Below are 19,228 nucleotides of genomic sequence, written 5' to 3'. Positions count from 1 at the left end.
TTGATAGAATTTTCTTGCAGCAATTAGCGTTATTTATTTGTTTTTACAACAGCAGCACTAATTTACTGTTATTAGAAGCGCCAGCTGTGGCTGGGGTTCCATTGTTACAATCAGTGGAGGGTCATGGTGTAATAGGCAGGTCCTCTCTGAAATGTTAATGCTTTATTCTGAGCTGCAAGACAGTGTATGGGAAACAAGAGGGATTCTTCTTCTTATCCTGCAATTGGAAAATGGTGGCATGCGAGATTTCACAAGTAGTCTAAGGCCACCCACAGTACAGAAACTGTAAGCTGGGGGTTGTAAATCTATCAGCTTTAATGAGGTGTCTGGCTAAAGAGAATCTCATATGAGCCCAGTTTAAAAGTTAAACAGAGAAAGCACTCAAAGGTGCCATACCCAGCATACTGTGTGTCCTGTTGATACTGTTGAAGGCAGCACAATGTCTCCACATACTCAGAGTGCACATGTGTGAACACTCACCCTGGTCTAGATCAAAGCACGAAAATGGCAGATTTCAGCAGAGGACGAGTTTGCTGAAAACGCAGACCATACAGCTCTGAAATGACAATTTGCCTCCTTTTTTTCCAGAGTGAAGCAGAATGTATGTAGACTGCTTTTTCTGGACATAACAGCCCTTCATACTGTAAGTCTACAGCTTCTTGACCTACTCTTTTAGGTGTTTACCTTCACACCTGCAGCAATGCAGGTGCTCACAGTTAGTTGTATGATGTTGCCTGGCTTTCACCAGGAGGTCAAATACAAAGCATAATGAGAGACAAAATAGTCTAGCATATGGTGGTAGAGATGGCAAAAAGGAGTGAAAATGAAAATGCTTTCCATTGTGAAGCAAAGAACTTTTAAAGGTTAGTTCGTGAACTCTTAGTGGCTGGACGTTTCCTGTCTTCCCTCATTCTGTATTTTCTGATATATGAAGTTAGGATGTTCCAGATGGAACAAGTTGCCAGGATGACGAGAGGTTGTTTGTGCAAACTGAAACCCTGAAATGTTTTCCTTTCTTGGGTTTGGGAAGATGATATTCAGTGGTAATATTTGCATTGCTCCAGCTCCTGAAAGGAATAGATTGCTGAAGTCATGCAGATAACCCCTGTTGTTGTCCTGCTTCAGTCCCTGATCAGCTATTTTGAGCAACTGCTTGTGGACAAGCAGCAAGCTGAAGAGGAGAAGGTCTTTTCTTGCCCAGAAAGATGGCAGAATGCTGCAGAGAGGAGCTGAGTTAGTGAAGGTACAGGAAGTCACCTTTCATCAGTCTCCATTTCCTTACTGGCATTGTGCATTGATGAAGTTAGGGTGAAGATATTATCACAGGTTTCCCAACATACAATTCTAATGCTGTAAGGCTGATAAGGTATCTGAAGGACAAACAAGGAACTCTTCTAGGGATGAGCCTGATTTGCTGCCAGGTGAGGTCAATGCAAAGACTTCTGGCCAATCCAGCTAGGCTTGTTTTTTACCACAGTAATTAAATGTTTGTTGTGATTCTGCCTTCCTGTTTCACCTTCCAGCAGACAGTAATCCTTTAACATTGCAAGTGTTCCCTTTTCTGAAAGTGCTGTTTTTGTCAGGTGGGGTGGGAAGTGCAGACTGCATCAGGCTACTCTTGATGTTCCCTGACTGGGAAGAGACTTACGGGCAGTCTGCCGGGACCCTGCTGCTCTTGACGATGCAAGGACCCATGAATTCTCCACAGCACACCATTATATTCCTTTTTGTGTGATCTGAATGAAGTTGTCCCCCACACAAGAGCAGAGCACCTTGTCATCAGGTACGTGTCTGATCATGGACCGAAGCACACGCTTGTACTTATAGCGAGGCAGCTTTCATCTACCGGCAATGGGAACGTGGCAGAGAGGCATAACTGAACCTCCTAGAAAGAGGCAGAATAGCTTGAACAATTCCTCGCTGGCGGTGTCTCAGGGGCCCGCAGGACACAGCAGTGCAGAAGAGAAGCAGACTGGGTGAGCAGCCCAGCCCAGGCCTAGGGCAGAGATTAGCCACCTCTGATGCAACTTACCATAAGGCGTTGAGGCAAAAAAATAAGGAATCCATTAGTTCCCTCTGTCTTGTCTGTATATACTGTACTAATAATTCACATTGTAAGGAAAGGAAGATACTCCTTTAATTAGGTGTTAAAACAGGCTACTTCTGGCCAGTCCCATGTGATTGGAAACACTTTGTTCATCACTATCTAATTTTCCCTGAAGTGTTCATCACATTTGTTCTTGATTTTTTGCAGATGTTAAGTAAAGAAACTCCTTCAATTTCAAATAAAGAACATCCTAAAAATAACTGATTCTTAGGAATCAGAAAAGTACCTAAAACATATCCTAATAGACTTTTGTTTTTTTCTTTCCTTCTTGTAGCTACGTTAGGGAACTCTGAAAGTATATCTGCTGTAGTCCCTAGTAGGAGGTGGACTGGCATTTGTACCTTTAATATCGTGGCCAGCCCTGAAGCCCTGATCAATTTACCAAAGCTGGGGTAGTCTTGGTTCTCTTGTTGCTTTTATTTGTTTTGTTTTAAATTAAGGAAAGACGGTGCTAGGCTCCTAGGGAAAGGCTGGTTTGTAAGCTGTGTGTTTGTGCTGTGTTTATGGAGAGCTGTAAGCAGAGGAAAAGCTGGACTGGGAATATACTGCTCTATGAAAGTGAGCTGTAGCAGCTCAGGTCTTGGGACAGCACTCTTTTCATAGCGTGATGATGTTAAGTTGAGGAATACTGCCTGGGATGAAAACCGTTGCTGTGAAGGTGCCTCCTGAGGAAAAAGAAATCACGTGGGGAAGCAGCAAGGGATGGAGTTCAGCAGTTCAGTGCAAGGTTTCCTGAAATCTCTGAACTTTCCCCCTTGGAAAAGAGAAGTCTGCTGAGGGCACTGCTGAGAGTAAAGATTGAGAATGAAAGGCTGTGCAATGCAGCAACAGCCCTGATCCTCCAGCAAGTCCCTGGTGGCAGGGAAATGGGGCCTGGCAAGCTTATTGCAATCCCTGTCAAGGCTGAAAGATGAGCAGAGATGAACTCTGATGAGCTGGGCTGGGTGTGAGATCCCAGGTTGCTTCTCCCTCAAAAAAACCTTCATTTGAATGTCTGGGGACTTGAATAATGTGCTTGCTGTTCCCCGTCTTCGGATGGCAGGTGAAACCCTGCTTCAGACACAGGCAGCCTGTGGAAGTGATGCAGCCTTAGAAGCTGTTCTGGAATGGTAAGTGTGTCCCGTGAGACCTATGTTTGGCTGTATGGTGCAAATGTCTTTGATCAGCCTGTTTAGGATATCGTGGTTGTTAATATCTTTGACAGAGATGGTGGGCACTGGGTGATATTATTTTATGAACGTGCATGTAAAAAGGTAGAAGTGCAGAACTGTGAAAGTTAGCCTTCTACCTTGCTTTGCCTGCGTGTGCCCTCTGTCTGTAGCTCTCCACAGTGTGTTCTCTGCAGCTAAGGAAAAAAAATAAGGCTGGCTTGTGGTGCAGTCTGATACTTAAGCCTTTTTTTTTTTTTAAACTGATGGTGTGTTGTTGGGATAGTGTCTATGAAGTTAAAGCTCTTATCAGAAGCAGTGATGCTTTTAGTATAAAGAGAATGTTGTAAATCCTGGAGTACTGCATGTTCAGAAAAAGGGTGGCATCATCTACTGACATGCTTTTTTTAAGCTGATTCATCATAATCTGCAGACATTTAATGGTCCAGATGAGTTTACAAGTGGTTCATGTCTGACCTCTATTTCTTTTGCAATTTGAAGGATTATGACAGATACTGAAATATATTGCTATTATTAATGGGAAATGGCTTGAAATCTTTTGTCCTAGGATGTAAAAATTTCATTTTGCTTTTGTTAAAAAAGAATAGTTAAAATACATTTAACTCATGGAGCATAAAACATGACTTGTCATCATCATGTGTAAAGTCATGGCCAGTGGGTTGCTAATCCACAGAAACATCTGAAGCTTGCATGAAACTCTTATGCAGCTTTCCAACTGCTCATGCCTCAAGTGATTTATGGGAAAGTGGATAGAAGAACTAGTGCATAAGTCTTGGCTGGAAAATCGCAATGAAACACTACTCCTACTACTGTAAGGGAGCTTCCCTGCCTAAGCCAGTTGTAGATCTAGACCAGGTTGGGCTGATGTGTGTTGTTTGCCAAGACCACTTGGCGTACAGGACTTGCTTTGAATAGTATGTTCTCGTTGATCGTGTGAGTGGTCAAACTGGTGGTGGTGGTGGTTACAGACAGCACTGGTGAACTTGCTAGCCCTCCCAGTGTCTTTGCTTGGGGCCCTGGGAAGGCGCAGGATGATTCCCTGCATTTCACTTCCTGAGCAAAAGATGCCTTTGCCACACCCGATTCTTGTTGTAACTCTGTAATATGCTGCTAAATCCAGTCTTTGCTGCTTCTTTCATTGATATTCTTCCCTTCCTTATAATGCTGAGAGGTGGGAGTTGGGGAAGGAACCAGAAGAAGCATTTTAAAGCTATAGGAATTCCCTTCTCTTCTTTCCCCGTTCTTGATTTTTGGCCAGAGGTATTTAGTCATCCCTTTCAACTAGTGGAGCACGCAGAGTGACGAGGAACACAAAGTCCCAGGAATGTTAGTAATTACTTTTTGCAGTCAAATATCCAGGAGAGTGAAAATACTAGCATAATGGTTTGCCAGTTCCTTGTGATACCTGATGCAAATAATGCCTCTTTTTTTGAAGCAGGCTGTGGTTTGGGTGGCAGAGGGGGCTAGGAATTGTTATTCATCAAACCCAGCCCTTTCTGTAGTTACTCTATTCCCGTATGTATCGGCAGGGATGCTGACCAACATGCATATGGTCCAGAAGCTGGCTCACCGTCTAAAGCATAGAACTTGCTGGCCTGACCAGAGTTCTGTAGTGACCAACGTTACTTTGTGTGCACTTTGTTTGGGTTTTGCTTTTCATTAACAATTATGCTGTGGTCTGTTACGACTGGATCCTGTGAAGCTCTGGTTGGATCAGGAAATTATTTTTGGTTGGAGACCGCTGAATCAACTTCAAGAGAGCAGGACTGAGCAGGTAGCAACATCTCAGCAGTGGTCTGAGACCTGCCCCTCAAGGAGATTCAGGGAAAACACTGCTTGGGAGTAGCCAGCCACAGCTGAGAGCAGGATTGAAAGACCTTTGCAGGGCCTGGGCAGAACTCCAGAAGCCTGTTCTGAAGGGGAAGGGGATAGGAGGAACAGTTGGTTTATGAATGTGTCAATCTTCCACGGGAGCTGAGCATAGGAGATGATCTAAGAGCCAAGCTCTGGATGGCTCAGGGTGCCATTGCAGGCTGTGTTGGTGAGGCTGTTGCTTGCCACTTGTCGTGTCCCTACAGAGTAATGGTCCTGTATCCTGAGACCTCATTAGGAATACCTGACTCCTTCCCCCCAAATTTATATGCACACATACTGTCTTGTTTTACTTCCTTCTAGCCAATGTTTTGGCTCAAGTGATGAATGGTGTGGTAGAAACCTGTCTTTTCCCTCAACCCGTCAGCCCCAGAAGTCTGAGGGAACTGGGGGGGGCCTCTGCAAAGAATTTCTTGATCAAATATTTTTTCAGAGTCTCAGCAGAAAGACCATAAGAAACATACATAGTGGGGAGCAGTAAATGCAATGTGTGCACTCTGTAATGGAGGAATAATTTTTGACACTTGCAGCTTAAATTGAATGTTTTTTTCTAACCTCACAGCTTTTTGGAATTTCTGCCCTCAGAGATTTCCAAGACTCAACTAGACAAGTCCTTGAGCAACCTGGTCTAATTACACAAGCTCTGAATTGGGGGTTGGAGTAGATGACTTCCAGAGGTCCCTTCCTGCTTAAATTATTGTATAATTTTATTAAGATTTTCCTATACTCTGGTACTTTTCTCACCGGGTGGTGTGTGATATGTGTTACACTATTTTGAAAGGGATTTTCTAATTCATTGAAGTTGTTCACACTGAAGTAGTCCTTAAAAAGATTAATAAACATTATAGTACACCACATTATCTTACCATTTGTATGCTCCTCTTCATATCAGTTTTTGACTGAATTCTTGGCTGCTGTAAATGATTTTAGCTATGTGGATGGTTAGTTGCAACACATATTTAAATTTTATATATTCATGTGTGAAATTCATCTTTCTAAGTACTGTGTGTCCAGTGTGCTCTGGCTAGAAGGAGATCTAGAATGAGAATCTTGGGGTGTTAAAGTTATCTGGGGTGTTAAAGTTATCTATTAGCATCTAAGTGCATAAGGAATACCTCTTTCTAACCTGGGCTAAGACCCCTTCTCGGGAGGGGAGCAGGGGCAAATAGAGTTCAATATTACTTCTAATCTCTTCCTTGATGCTACTATGATTTAAAATATCTTGTGTAAATGAGAGCTAGGTCTTAGCATGCTTCATTTTAAGATAGGAGTCCAATATTTATTTAATGTTAACCGCTTTCAAGCTGGTGAAATGCCATTGATTTTTATTGGCAGAGAGTTTGCCATATTCTGCAGTGTTTGAGGGTTGACAGATTGAAGATCCAACCTCTGCCAGTTGGCTTGGAGGGAACACCAAACCTTGGATGTACATAATCTTGCGGGAATCTTCCAGACTGCTTCTGGAAATCGGGAAACATTTCCCTGAACTGCTGATTGCTGGGAGACTACACCGCAGGAAGGATAATTCACTTGCTTTTTTTTCTGTTCCTAAACAGCTGTTTCCTGGACATGGCTGGAAACAGGGTACTGGCCTAGAAGGACCTTTGATTTGACTCATTATGGTGGCTGTTGCTTCTCTGTGAAGTAATAGCCAGTTGGAGCTATGCCTAATAACGGTTGGTAAAGGAGGATCCAGACAAATGATACAGCTGGGGATTAAGAGAGGTTGCATTGATGAAGAGTTATGGAAGTGGTCTTACTTGACTGTTGAAATGAAGCTTAAAATTGCTGCTGTTCAACAAATACTGCTGCTGTTCAACTCATGTTGCTGGCTAAAATGTCCCTTGATTTTTAAGGTCTTAATCATATTGCTCTGACAATCAGCAAAATGGCCATATTATGTGGACCACAAGATGTCAACAAGACACACCCACTGTCCACATTTGGCAGATTATTTTTTCTAAAAAGTGAAATAACAAGCTCCAAGAGAGCCAAACCAAACCCAAAATGAAGACAAAACCAGAAGGACCATACAGATGGGTGTGACACTGTGTCTATTATTTGAAACAGACCTTTTTTCAACAGGTCTCATGACACACTTGTCCCAAACTGGAATCTCTAAGTCATCAGGTTTATGGTAACAAATGACTCAAAGTGAGCAACTCCTTCCCTTCTTCTGAATGTTCAGGTTTCTTTAAAATTTAACTTCTATTGTAAGATGAAGGGAGAAAGAAATTGATGCTTGTCTAACCTCAAACCTCTAATGCAGAATTCCATTATTGGTGATGAATAGCATGTCGTGGGCATACTAACTGCAAAATGTTTTGATAAGGTTGATTCACACCTTAATTCTGGCTTATCTCAGACACACTTGGGGCACCCAAGTCCCTCTTCTGAAGGACATGAAAATATAACTGTGCTTCAACATATGAGGACTAAAGCAATCGGAGAGCCACCTGAAAACATAACTGTTGTTACTGGATAGTTTCTACTTACTTTATCACCTATCGCATGACTATCAAACAGTATAGGCAGCTAAATCTTCATAACCTTCCTTTTTGTGCTCCACTGCTAATGCAGAACCATTAGTCAATTCCTGGTATTAACTATTTAAAGACATTTTTTATTATTCCAGAATATAAATCAATAGTATAGTTGTTCGTAACATCTAACAATGTTATGTTTCATTTATAAAATGGGCTCTCAACAGTTGTTTTTTTTTTTTCTTCTTGATATTAAAATATTAGCTACAACAAAAATATCTGCCTAACTTTTTGAGTTAAGTATCTCTTGGGGTACCTCATCCAGTTTTTCAAATCTGCCACAGTCAATTAAGGATCACAGCACTTGCTTATTTCAAGTTGAAATTTTGTGGCAATGATGTTATTAGAATGTGTGGGATCTTCCTTTCTCATATACTGGTGTTTTGGAAGCTACCACGTGTGCTCTCCATCTTTGGCCATAGAGAACAGAGTGGGTAGGCAAAACTTTCCATCAGTTCATGACATGCGGTCAAAGTCACATTTCAGCAGGCACTAAAAAGATCTCACTCTGTTTAAGTTGGTTGACATTCAGGGTTGGAAATGAAATCATAAAAATGATTCCTTATTACATATACACTAAAGTGCTCTCTTCTGCAATAACTTCAGAAAGGAAGTTAAAGTTTGCTTTAATGCATGGTATATTATTAATGACAGCTCATCTAAAAATCCTCTTCTGTCTGAAGGAGGCTAGAGAGTATTTACTCCAAGCACGCATTCAGAACTGATAGGTAAGCAAGGCAAGGCACTTAAACTTTTTACATATTGAAACTTTACCTAGAATTTCTGTCTTGTATCAGCAAAACTGATTTGTGTTTTCTTTGTAGAGGCTTTCTGTATCACAAAGTACTTTTTTTTTTTTCAATGTCTTATCCAATTTCATGATTATACTATTGGATCACAAATTCTGTTTCTCTAGTACCGTTTCTTCCTATATTAAATAATTATTGTATTTGTGATTAGAGGTGTCCCAAAAAAGTGCTGAGAAGTGTGTGGGCGGGTGCTTTTCGGGCAAACTACTTTCTAAAATATGTCTGGATGTGTTTAAAAATATATTTCAAACGAGCCTATGAGACTCTATCATGGTGTAGGGTGATCCTGTCAGGTGTCGTGTAAATATAGTTCTATAAAAATTAGCATCTGCCATGGAAGGGTATAATTTTCTTCTTTCCTTTCAAATTTTGTATTAGGCCTTATTGTCTTTTAGAAGCATCAGTAATAACCTAGTGTTTTTCCTGTGTGCATTACTGGCGATGTCTTGGTTTTTAAGTATCTTCTTTGTGCATTTAAAAAAAAAAGAAAAAAAATGATGTAACAGAACATGCAGATTACATGTTGTGCCAGGCTCCATTTGGCACACGCAATCAGGCTGATTCACTGTGATGAGTTATTGTGAAGTTCAGTGGACATGTGATAAAATATTACGTGGCTACTTGTCAAAGAAACTTGCAGCAGCACTCTCGAGGCACTTCTTGAAAGGGAAGGGAAAGCTAATGGGGTCATCTGGCGTAAAGCTCTTGGTGGTGAATGAATTCTGACGCTCAGATTGTGTGACTTCTGTGTTACTTCACACTCGGAGCAGCAGTGCCTTGCTGGCCTCTGGGTTTAGCTGTGATGCATCACATCTTTTGCCCATGGCAAAGTGTAACAGGGAAAGTTGTGTTGATCTGATTTCCACATTTCAAAGCTGCAGCTTCTCTGGTATCAGAAAGCTTCCCAATGGACTGAAAATGTAGCCTCACGTCTTACTATGACCTTCGTGTGAAGGTGTCTGTATTTGTGGGGCAGTCCTTTCTGCTCGGTTGTTGCAAATCTCACTCTGTAAGGGAAAACGCATATTATTGGTGACAGCCTGCTCTGATCTTTTTGTCTCCTACTGCAGACAGTGCAGTACATCGTGGTGATCCTTCTTAAAGGTTTTCAGAGTCTGACTGCCTTTCAGGTATCATACGGTTTCTTTGGACATAGAAAATAAAATTTCTCTCAGCGGCAGCAAAGACTTGCTGTGTTGTAGATGAAGAGCTGATCAACCGGTGTGGTTGTGTGCAGGAACAAATATAGATGGGAGAACACCCAAGCTGTCTTAGAAAAGGGTCAGAAGATCTCAGCAACCTATTGCAAGCTGGTAAATGACTCAAGGATACAATGGCATAAACCAACAGTAATGACTTAATGACTTTAGTTTTACGTGATTGGCAAAACTGTAGGAAAGCTGAAAGAAGTGACTTTTAAATAGTAGAAAGAGTGGTTTTCTTTTGCTTTCATTACCTTTGGTGTATGAGTATGCATTTCCTAAGGAAGATGCTCTGTATTTGCAGACTGGGGCACTTGCCAAGCACTGCTTCTATTAGAATAGTAAATATTTGTTTTTGATTGAAAGCCCAGTAAATATTTGTGTATAACCCATATGAATAGTTAGGGGCATTTTAGAGCTACAGCTAAACAGACACAGCCCTGCACTGGCCTTTCTGGAAAGTTTTCTTCTTTTTTTTTGACAACTAAGTAATATTTTTGTGGGATGAAACCAGAAATGGCTGCTGTGCTCTGCACCTTCCAGGGATCTGGAGGTAGGAGCCATGTCAAAACACGCAAAGATGATCCCCAAATGCTCAGACTTTTCAGAGCTTGAATTTTGAGAGGTGAAACCTTGATGCAGCTCTCTGTATTATAGGCCCATCTGTAATTGTAATGTTGGTTTATGCAGTAAATTTATTTATTTATTTATTTATTGGGGAAGGAAAGCGGCAGGACAGAGGGGTGGCTATTTGAGATGCACTGTGAAAGGGCTGGTTGCTCCTTATTCTTGAAGTTCATCTGGGAATCCTGGTTCTTTCAATAGATTTCTGTCTTTCTGCTTGCCTACCAGACATGCATATTCTCTTCTACTGGGGTCTAAAAGGTTTTGTTGTTTTTTCCTATATTTAGCAATCATCTTGCTGGGCCTTTACAAAAATGGCTCTTCAATGTATACAACCACTGCAACATTAACCATTTGTGTTTAGCTGTAACTTTATCTGTGGTTCAGTTTTGTTCTGAATTCTTCTTTGTGGCAGCATCTTCACAGCGGCATAAATAATGTAATCAAAATGCCTGCTTCATTCTCCTGCTTTAACAGAAGCCCAGTGCTCTCCCCAGAGTCATTAAACTGACGTGAAAACTGGGTGCGAGTCAAGCTGTCAGTGATTTCTGTCTCTGTTCTTCATATGCTGAGGAAGAGCTTATGCAGTACGGTTAGTCTGCTGCAGTATGAGGTCAGCAGCAGAAAGGCAGAAAATGCTGTCCTTGCTGCTGGTAGCCTTTGCAGGGGCAGGAAGGGATGGTCTCTCCTCTTCCTGTTTGGGGAGTGTAAAAACTGTGGGAAGCCTAGAGCAGGGGGTCAGGGATGGGAGGGCTGAGAGTGTTAGGAAAAACAGTAAGACTGAGAACATGCATGTAACACTGGAATAGCAGCTCACTCCTCAGTATCTGTGTGCAAGACTTTTAGTCGAGAAGGAAATGTTCCACACGCGTTCTTATTTCACGCTTGCTCATCACAGGGCTTATTCATTTCCTTAAAGCATCTGGGGATGACTTTTGTCTTCACAAGACTTGCTCAAAGATGACTTCTCTTTTAGCATAATCTAGCAATTTTCCTGATAGCTTCCTAAACAGGAGGCATGCCTAAATATTAGAGGGGTATAGTGTTAACCAGATCATCAGTATGTAGGGTTAGTCCAGTTCCATACAAGCCATATCCAGATGTGCAGCACACTAACACTACTTCAGAACAGACTGTAGAGCATAGACTCTTCCCTGGGTTTGGGTCCAGATCCTCAGCTTTGAGGAAAATCCAAACCTGGAGAATTTTCAGGTGTATTCACTTCATGAATATTTCCGTGATGGGGGCTCTATAGGAAACCAGTCTCTACAGAAATGAGAGAATAATAATAATAATAAAAATAGCAGCTGAATGGAATGCAGTACTTTTGGAGCATCTTCTAGCTCTGAGCAGGATCAAATCAGGCTGTCACCCCTTACAGATTTTCTCTCAACCTGTCCTTAATTCTCCTAATGGTGGATGTTCTGTCCAAGAAAAACATTCCTGTGCTTCACTATTCTTTACTTTCAATGTTTTCTTTAATATGTGTAACTTAATCATATTTCTATTTGTTCTGACCACCGTGGATTAATTCTTTCCACTTTTTTTCAGCAGCTCATTTCTCTTTTTAAGCAACCCCAGTTCCTCAGTCTTTTGGCAGCTTGTGATTTCTGAACTTCAGACCATTCCCATGACTCTTCTCTGGAATTTCTCTAAATGGTCCAAATCAGGGCATAATTATTCAGCTGAGGTCTTACAAAAGCTGAGTGAAGTGGGCACTTCATATGCCTTGCAGTTTTTACTCCTGCTCATATGTTCCAGGATGATGGTTACAATTTTATTTATCCAAAAATCTGGTTCTCTTCATGTAGGCAGCAGTTCTGTACAGTCCTCACATCTTCTATCCATGTAGTGGGTGAGTATTCCTACTTCAGTGTAAGAACATTACACTTAGTGAACTTCCCCTGATGTTGTTTTTATTGTACATTTTATTATTATTATTTGGGATTTCAGTTCTCTAAGGCAGATTCCCCTTTACCTGCATCGTCATCCATCTAAGTTACATTTAACTTGGTCAAAATCTTACATATTAGAACTGTAGATGGATGCAATTTTAAATCCCATTTTGACTTAAATTCCTGGTCAGCCCATACAGGAAAGGTGTAGTAAGAGCGTTGCATCCTATTTTGAAGATGAGGGAACTAAGGCTCAGAGGAATCGGGAACTTGGTCAAGGTCATGGAGAAAGATGTCAGGGGAATAGGGTCCAATCCCAGCTGTGTCAACTCCCAGACCAGCGCCTTAACCACAAGCCCATCTTTCTGCTCACTTAGTCTTTCTGTCTGCTTCCTGGGCAGAGCCGGAGGCCTTGGTGAAAGATCAAGATACACTGTAAGCAAACTTGTGTTTATTTTAAAATGTGGTACTTCGTAGGCTCTCAGATAGTCAGCTTGGCTGCTGAGTTTCTGGAGATGTTGGTATGCGTCATGGGGGTTTATGCTACATTGGTATGTGCATAAACCCTGTGACAAATACCAGTGTAGCCAAGGCAGGCTTTAGGAAGCAGGAGGCACCTCAGCTGGAGTTGATTACCACTTCTGTATATCCTGTTGGCTTGGGGAAAATCTGGCAAATAAATGTTGGGAAGAGTGGATACTGAGAATAGGAAGGAATTAGTGGTCATAGAGAGGTCAGAGTGAGTGGCACAGCTTGTTAATATTAGTCCTGAAGCCAGATGGGCTCACAAGATATATTGAATTTGGGAAAGGTGATGCACTGACTCCATTTGGATGCCTCTCCTATGAATTCACTGTGACATTTGGCTAGACCAGCTTCATAGCGATCCCAGCTGCCTTGTTTTAACATAAGTCCTGGAAGTTAGAGAGATAATTATGGCACTGTTTGTTTTTTGGCTGCTTATCACAGGAAGTGTGCACCTACTTCACTGGTGGCCCATCTTGCAACTCTGTTGAAGTATTGGGCCCTGAAAACATCAAGCAAATGTCAGTGAAGGATAGACTTTCTGATGAAGATTGGCCTCTCTTGCTAGCTAGCTGTTATCAGGTATTTATTTCTGAGAAAAGATGACAGCTACTTCCAAGAACATCATCTGGTTTAACCTACTCGGATAATGATCCAGCAAAAAAGCGCCATCTCAAAGAAATTTCTAGCAGTGATGTCATTTGCAGAGGAGATCCTTATGGATCAAGCGTCTCTGCATTGCCTAACTATGTAAGGTGCTAGGGTTAAAATTGTGCCGTGCAGGTTCTGAGCAGTCCTAGAGTGTTGAAACGGTAGGGATGAGGCAGGAATGAGAGGTAATGATGTCTGGGAGAAGCACCTATGCTCGAAGCTCCTCCGAGAAGCAGAAAGAAAGAAGGGGTTAATGCAGCTTGTGGGGGAAAACAGGAAATGTCCCAGCTGGAACTGATTACGTCTGCTGTGTAGACTGTGCTGCTCAGATGGGAGACACATGGCAGAGAGGAAGATGTGTTGCTTAGTGCACAAGGATCTGCCATCAGCAGTGAAACGGGCCTTCTGCGGTGGTGAAGCCTCCCACCATATTTAGGGATGGATCTGCTGGTCTCTTGGCTAAATGTCAGCTCACATTTAACCTTTGCCACTGTCTGAGGACAAGACACATGAAAGAAAAGTTGCCCATCTTCCAGCACCTGGCCAACAAGCAGGCCTGCCTGCTGCTGCGTGGTTTTAGAGCTGTCCGGTGCCTCACCGTTCCTGCCCGTGTGCCTGTATCTCGAGGTAAGACCATGACACAAGACGGCTGGGCAGCTCTGAGTATTCAGAGATGGGAGTGTGACCAAGGGAGCGCTGCTGTCAAACGGCCTCCTGCAACTTGACAACTGCCAGGGGCATGTTAATTGTGGCTGTATCTAATTAGCAGGGCACATGACCTCTGCACGAAGTCCTAGTTCATAAGCAGTTACAATACGTACTAATTTCTTCTGAGTCATCAAAGCAGGTTCATGCTTCTTCTATAACAAACAGAGCCATGGGCACAATCGCGTGTCCAGCAGTGGTTAGTACCAGGATCTGTGCATAATACTCACTAATGAACAGCTGTGGGACAAGCCATCTCCAAAATACTTGTTTGTGGCTATTTTGGTTTTTAAAAAGCATTTGTTACAGAGTACATCCTTTTTTCTTTCTTTCTTTTTCCTCCCCACATTATGTAGCTGAGGCAGGAGTTTCTAGAAACACTGCACGCTAGACACCTGCTTGGTTAATTTTCTCCATCTTTACAAGGTGTCTTGCAACCTCTGTCAGATCCTGGAGTTTCTCCTTGGACTCTGTAGGCAGCAGCTGGGGAGTATCAAGGCTCATGCGCTCAGGCAGGGCTTTGATGTTGCTCCAGTGATACTGTTGATAACACCTGATTGTTTTCCATCTCGATCTCCTCAGAAATTGAATTTGATCGGACACATGTTAGGCCCTGTAAAACTAGACAAAGGCTTCTCCAATGGGGCTAAAACAGCAGTTGCACAGCTTTTGGTTTTGTTTTATTTAATAAACTGGTACTATTTCTCCTTTTTTTCCTCTTTTGCTGCATGTGGTGGTGCTGGTGGAAGAAGCAGATGTGGGGAGAGACAGCTCATGCTGGTGAGAGAGCTGGTTGCATTCCTGCTAATTAGAGCTGCATAAAGCAAGTCATTTTTACCTTTAAGTAAGAAATTCTGGTATTACAGCAAGAAATTTGCAGCTAAGCACTATTCAGCGTCCCTGACAGATTCAAATCCACTATCTGCTTTGCACTACAAGGGCTCTTCTACCAAACTGCTTCTCCATTCCATAAAGAGCTACTTCCCTGATGGTTTAGGCTTTGTCAGAGCCCGGAAAAGTGGAAGGTTGGTGAAATTCCCATTTCTGAGCACATCCCTCAAAGTTCTGATGCTGAATAGATTTGAACAGATAGAGTTCTTCATCTGTTCTGGGAAACAAGACGGACACCTTTTCTTGTAAAAGGAAGGTGGGCATTTCTTCCACAGCTTTAAGATCTGCAATAGCCAGAGGCAGTCCTTCCTGCTTATCTGAATCTGACTGGTGTAAAAAGTGACCGAGTGCCCACAGCTGGGGTCAGATTGCTGCTTTTTTTATTTATTTTTATTTTTGAGAGCATTTTTGAGGTGATACTTAGCATTTACACAACAATAGCTGTGGAATTTCAGAGTCATTTCTGCAGAATGAAACCCACAGATGTATGGTTTGAGGAGACTGTTCTTACACGTACGCTAGTCTTTGTTTCTTTTATTCCTCATGGTAAAATTGAAATGGTGGAAAAGATCCCCCACATGGGGATTTGACGGGGAGGCAGCCAAGCCTGACACAGACAAGGGAAATGATTTAGTGGTTCTCTGCCACATAAAGGTCTTGGAGAGTGGAAGTCTCGCTGCCAGCCAGCCCCAAACCCGGTAGGAGAATGAAATCCTCCCCTGAGCAGGGGGCGGGCACTCAGCCTTTTTGCCACTTGAAAGGGCTGGGTTGAGACAGAAGTGGTGCCTAGCCCTGGCTGCTCAGGGGTGCATGGCTCCTGCAGAATGGTTCTGCTCAGGGTAACGAGGGGTGGCAGTGCTGGTCCGGTTTGGCTTTCACCTACCAGTTAGGGACATGCACAGCTTCAAACCCTGTAGTAATTCAATTGACTTGATCCTGTGCTGCTGAAACCACTGGTAAAGCTCCCGTCTTAACTTTCAGCACAGTGCGGTTGATGTTGCAGGAGCCGTTGGGGATAGGAAATGCAGCAAGATGGGAATTGTTCCTGTATTTGTGAAATACAAATAGCTGTATCATAGTGCAAGGCTAATGCTAAAGTTTCTCACTTGGTTTTTGCTCCAAGAATTTGCACTCAGTTTGTAATGAATGGGGAGATCACTGACAGCATAGTAGAGGGAGTCTGTACTGCTCTGCTCGTTTCTAATATGCAGTAAAGCCTGAATACATAACTCCAACTTCTTTCCCTGGTGGAGTTTGCCTTGGCTTGGTGACTGGGCTGCTTATTCAGTCGCTTTTCTGAGTTTTATCAGTGCTCCAACACTCTGGCAAACACTTCCATGTCTCACATGTTTGTGGCCCTTGAAATTTTTCTTAGATTTGTTTAAGTGTGATGACACAGATGATGTAAAAGCTTTTTGCTGGATAATTATTTGAGCCTTAACATCTTTAAGTGTTTTGTGATGTTCTGCAGCTCAGTATGTGACTCGCTTTTATTTTTTTTTTTCATGATCTGCTTTTGTGGAGATCTTGACATCCTCTGCTTGCTCATGATGAAACAAATCTGTAGGCAGAACCTGAATCTTTATGGAAAACATCTTTAGTTCCCTTAATGATGATGTTTTAAACACCACTGATAATTAGATTCTAAGTGACTTGCTGGAGTTCAGACCAGATCTTCAAAAGATCAGTGACCTAATGATTGAATGGCTGTTCTGTTTAAATATTTGCAGAAATGTACTACCCAGTAGAAGATTTATGATGCAGCAACTGAAATTGTTTTAATTGTTTTTGATGAGTAAAATGACATCTAATTGGACAGTAATTGAGATATACCTGAAGATACTTCTCAAACATTTCAACCTCACAAAAAACAAATGATGTTTGCAGAGTTCCAATTAGTATCCGGATAAGATCTGAAGTCTATTTTATTAAGTATGTTTTTTCTTATTTGCAAAAATAAGGGTCAGGCTGTTATGGTTAAAAGAACCACTGCCTTTGTGCCATTCAGAAACATGGAGGTACGGGGGTTCCTTGCTGTCTCCTCAAATCTGAGCCTTGTCTAGTTTTGGCCTAGCAATAAAAATTACAGCAGTGCTGGTGAAGACTCACCCCTTCATCTCTGCCCAGTTCCTTGTGGGATATGCGGCAAAAAGAGCACGGACGTGAAATAGGGTTGATGAACTGGCTGCTGCTGCAGCACAGCCCTGCTAGGCAAGTGACGCCAGCTGGAACAGCAACACGGCCATGGCCAGGGGGACAGGAGAGGTGGTGGGACTTCCCCTCTCCTGGCTCAACCAGGCCAGGAAGGGAGATGGCGATCTGAAGTACAGGCTAATTTTTAGCATTTTCCCCCTCTTTTTTCCACTGCTGCAGTAGTGTTTCATTAACAAACCTTGCTGATGAGACCAGATGAGTCTGTAACCCACATGGGAAGGGAAGAATGAAAATAATTCTGATTGAATTCCCACATGCTGTTAGTGACACAACGGGAGGCAGTAGGTGATACTCAGCATGGCCGTAGCTAAGGATCTGGGTCATATGTAACTGAGGTACTCAGTGGCCTGGCCAGCTGTAATGGGAAGAAAAATATTACAAGTTTTTTAGCTGATCTTATCCCTAAGTTGAGAATAAAGTCCCTTTCTCTTACAGATGAGCAAACCCCAGTCCAAAACAGGGAATGAATTTCTGCATGTGGCTTAATGGGTAAGAGAATGTAATGTTTTATATGTGATTCAGCATTCTGGCTCCCAAAAGGTTATTCAGCTAGTCTAAAATATAATATGCTTGGAACAATGACAGCACCCCTTCTGTTATATTGTAGAAACTTTTGCAGTATTTTGTTAAGGATCAGTGAAAAATGAAACATTACTCCTTAATCCCTAAAGAGTCATCTAGCAGAGCAGTTGAAATGCACAAGGAATAGTTATGAAGAAGAAAATAATGGACTTGCTGTTTAGCCCAACAGAAAGTCTTAGGTGGCAACTCCTGTTTTGCCATGAATAGCGATTTCTCTGTGGCCTTTTATTTTGCGTTGATGTAGGTCAGTAGAGCAGCAAAATTCATACACAGCCAGCAGTCAAACTGATGGTTAGTTATATACCTGGACAGAAAAGGCCTGCTTTCTATCTCTGCACTTGTAAATTATGAAATGTTTACATTGGGAAGATCGACTTAAGTGTGTGGAAGCTGAAGACCTGCGTGTCTTGAAGCCATCCTAGCAGAAGAGCAAGGCATCGTCAGTGCAGCAACCCTTGTATTGTCTTCTGGATTCATTGGCAAAGAACGAAGTAGTTACCAATAGACTACTGGACTTCACAGTGTGCAGAAGTTACACTGGGGGAGGAGATTTCTCAAAACTATAAGGCATTGGGGTAGGTGGTTCCTGCTAGGTTTAATTTGGGGATTGGGATATGTAGTTCTCCAGGTGGCTCTGAAAACTGTACCCTAACCGGCATTTAAATGCCTGCTTTCAAAAATTGCTGATACCTACAATGCAGTGTTAGATATTGACCCAGACAGGGCTGTAGAATGGGATTGCATTTCAGGAATGCATTTAAAATGTAAGATTTAGTGTTTTCCAGCTCCCCCTTCTCCGACACTAACATTCCTTGGTTACTTAGATGCTTAAAATTCTCGTCATCAGCCTGCACACTGGGGTAATGCTGCTGTGCTTTGTGCTGCTGCCACAGTTACCTTGGGACAGAGGAGGATGTAGACATGAATGCTGACTTGCTGCTCCTCTCAGGGAGAGCTATGGGCTGTGCAGAACCACTGCTAGTGCGGATCAGCTTGCGGAGGAGCTGTCACCAGCTCAGTAAATTGACTAATGCTATCTCCCTTTCAGCTTGGAAGGACTGTGGCTTGGACAATCATGCATCCAGATCCTGCCTAAAAGTGGATTTTAAGGCTATGCCAAAAACTTAGCATTCAAAATGCAATGCCTTACTCCGGCCTTCTTAGTCTAGTGCATGTTGTTCTGCCTTTTTTTAACTAATACTGTGGATCTCATTAAAAGGTAAACCAATATCATAGTATGCTATTGACTTGACTGTGGTATACCCTATATTTAGAACGGATGCCACAGTATGGTATTTATACTGTATCCTGGCCAATGTTTACTTTTAATGATGCCATCTGTGCTTCAATGTTGCTCTCTTTCAAAGGCTTTAAAATGGGTAAAAGAAATTCAAAGTAGGAACTGATAGTTAAAAATGAGTTGCAATGTCTTTGACGTG

The 19,228-nt window shown here is 42.3% G+C and overlaps 1 long non-coding RNA gene across 2 annotated transcripts in view; it reads left to right on the top strand.

Annotated features, from left to right (window-relative positions):
• Nucleotides 1-304: 304 nt before the first annotated feature.
• Nucleotides 305-19,228, top strand: part of LOC137853242 (uncharacterized) — a 28,944-nt gene continuing 10,020 nt past the window's right edge. The window contains exon 1 of one of the 2 annotated variants that reach the window (XR_011094347.1): nucleotides 305-863. This is a non-coding gene — a long non-coding RNA (uncharacterized lncRNA). Of the gene's footprint in view, nucleotides 864-1,496; nucleotides 1,784-19,228 lie in introns of those variants that run through there. The other variant, XR_011094348.1, reaches the window with a different exon arrangement.

This window comes from Anas acuta, chromosome 3 (genome assembly GCF_963932015.1).
Source record: "Anas acuta chromosome 3, bAnaAcu1.1, whole genome shotgun sequence".
NCBI lineage: Eukaryota > Metazoa > Chordata > Aves > Anseriformes > Anatidae > Anas > Anas acuta.
Note: the sequence above shows the minus strand (reverse complement) of the source record. Positions and strands in the feature narration are given on the sequence as shown.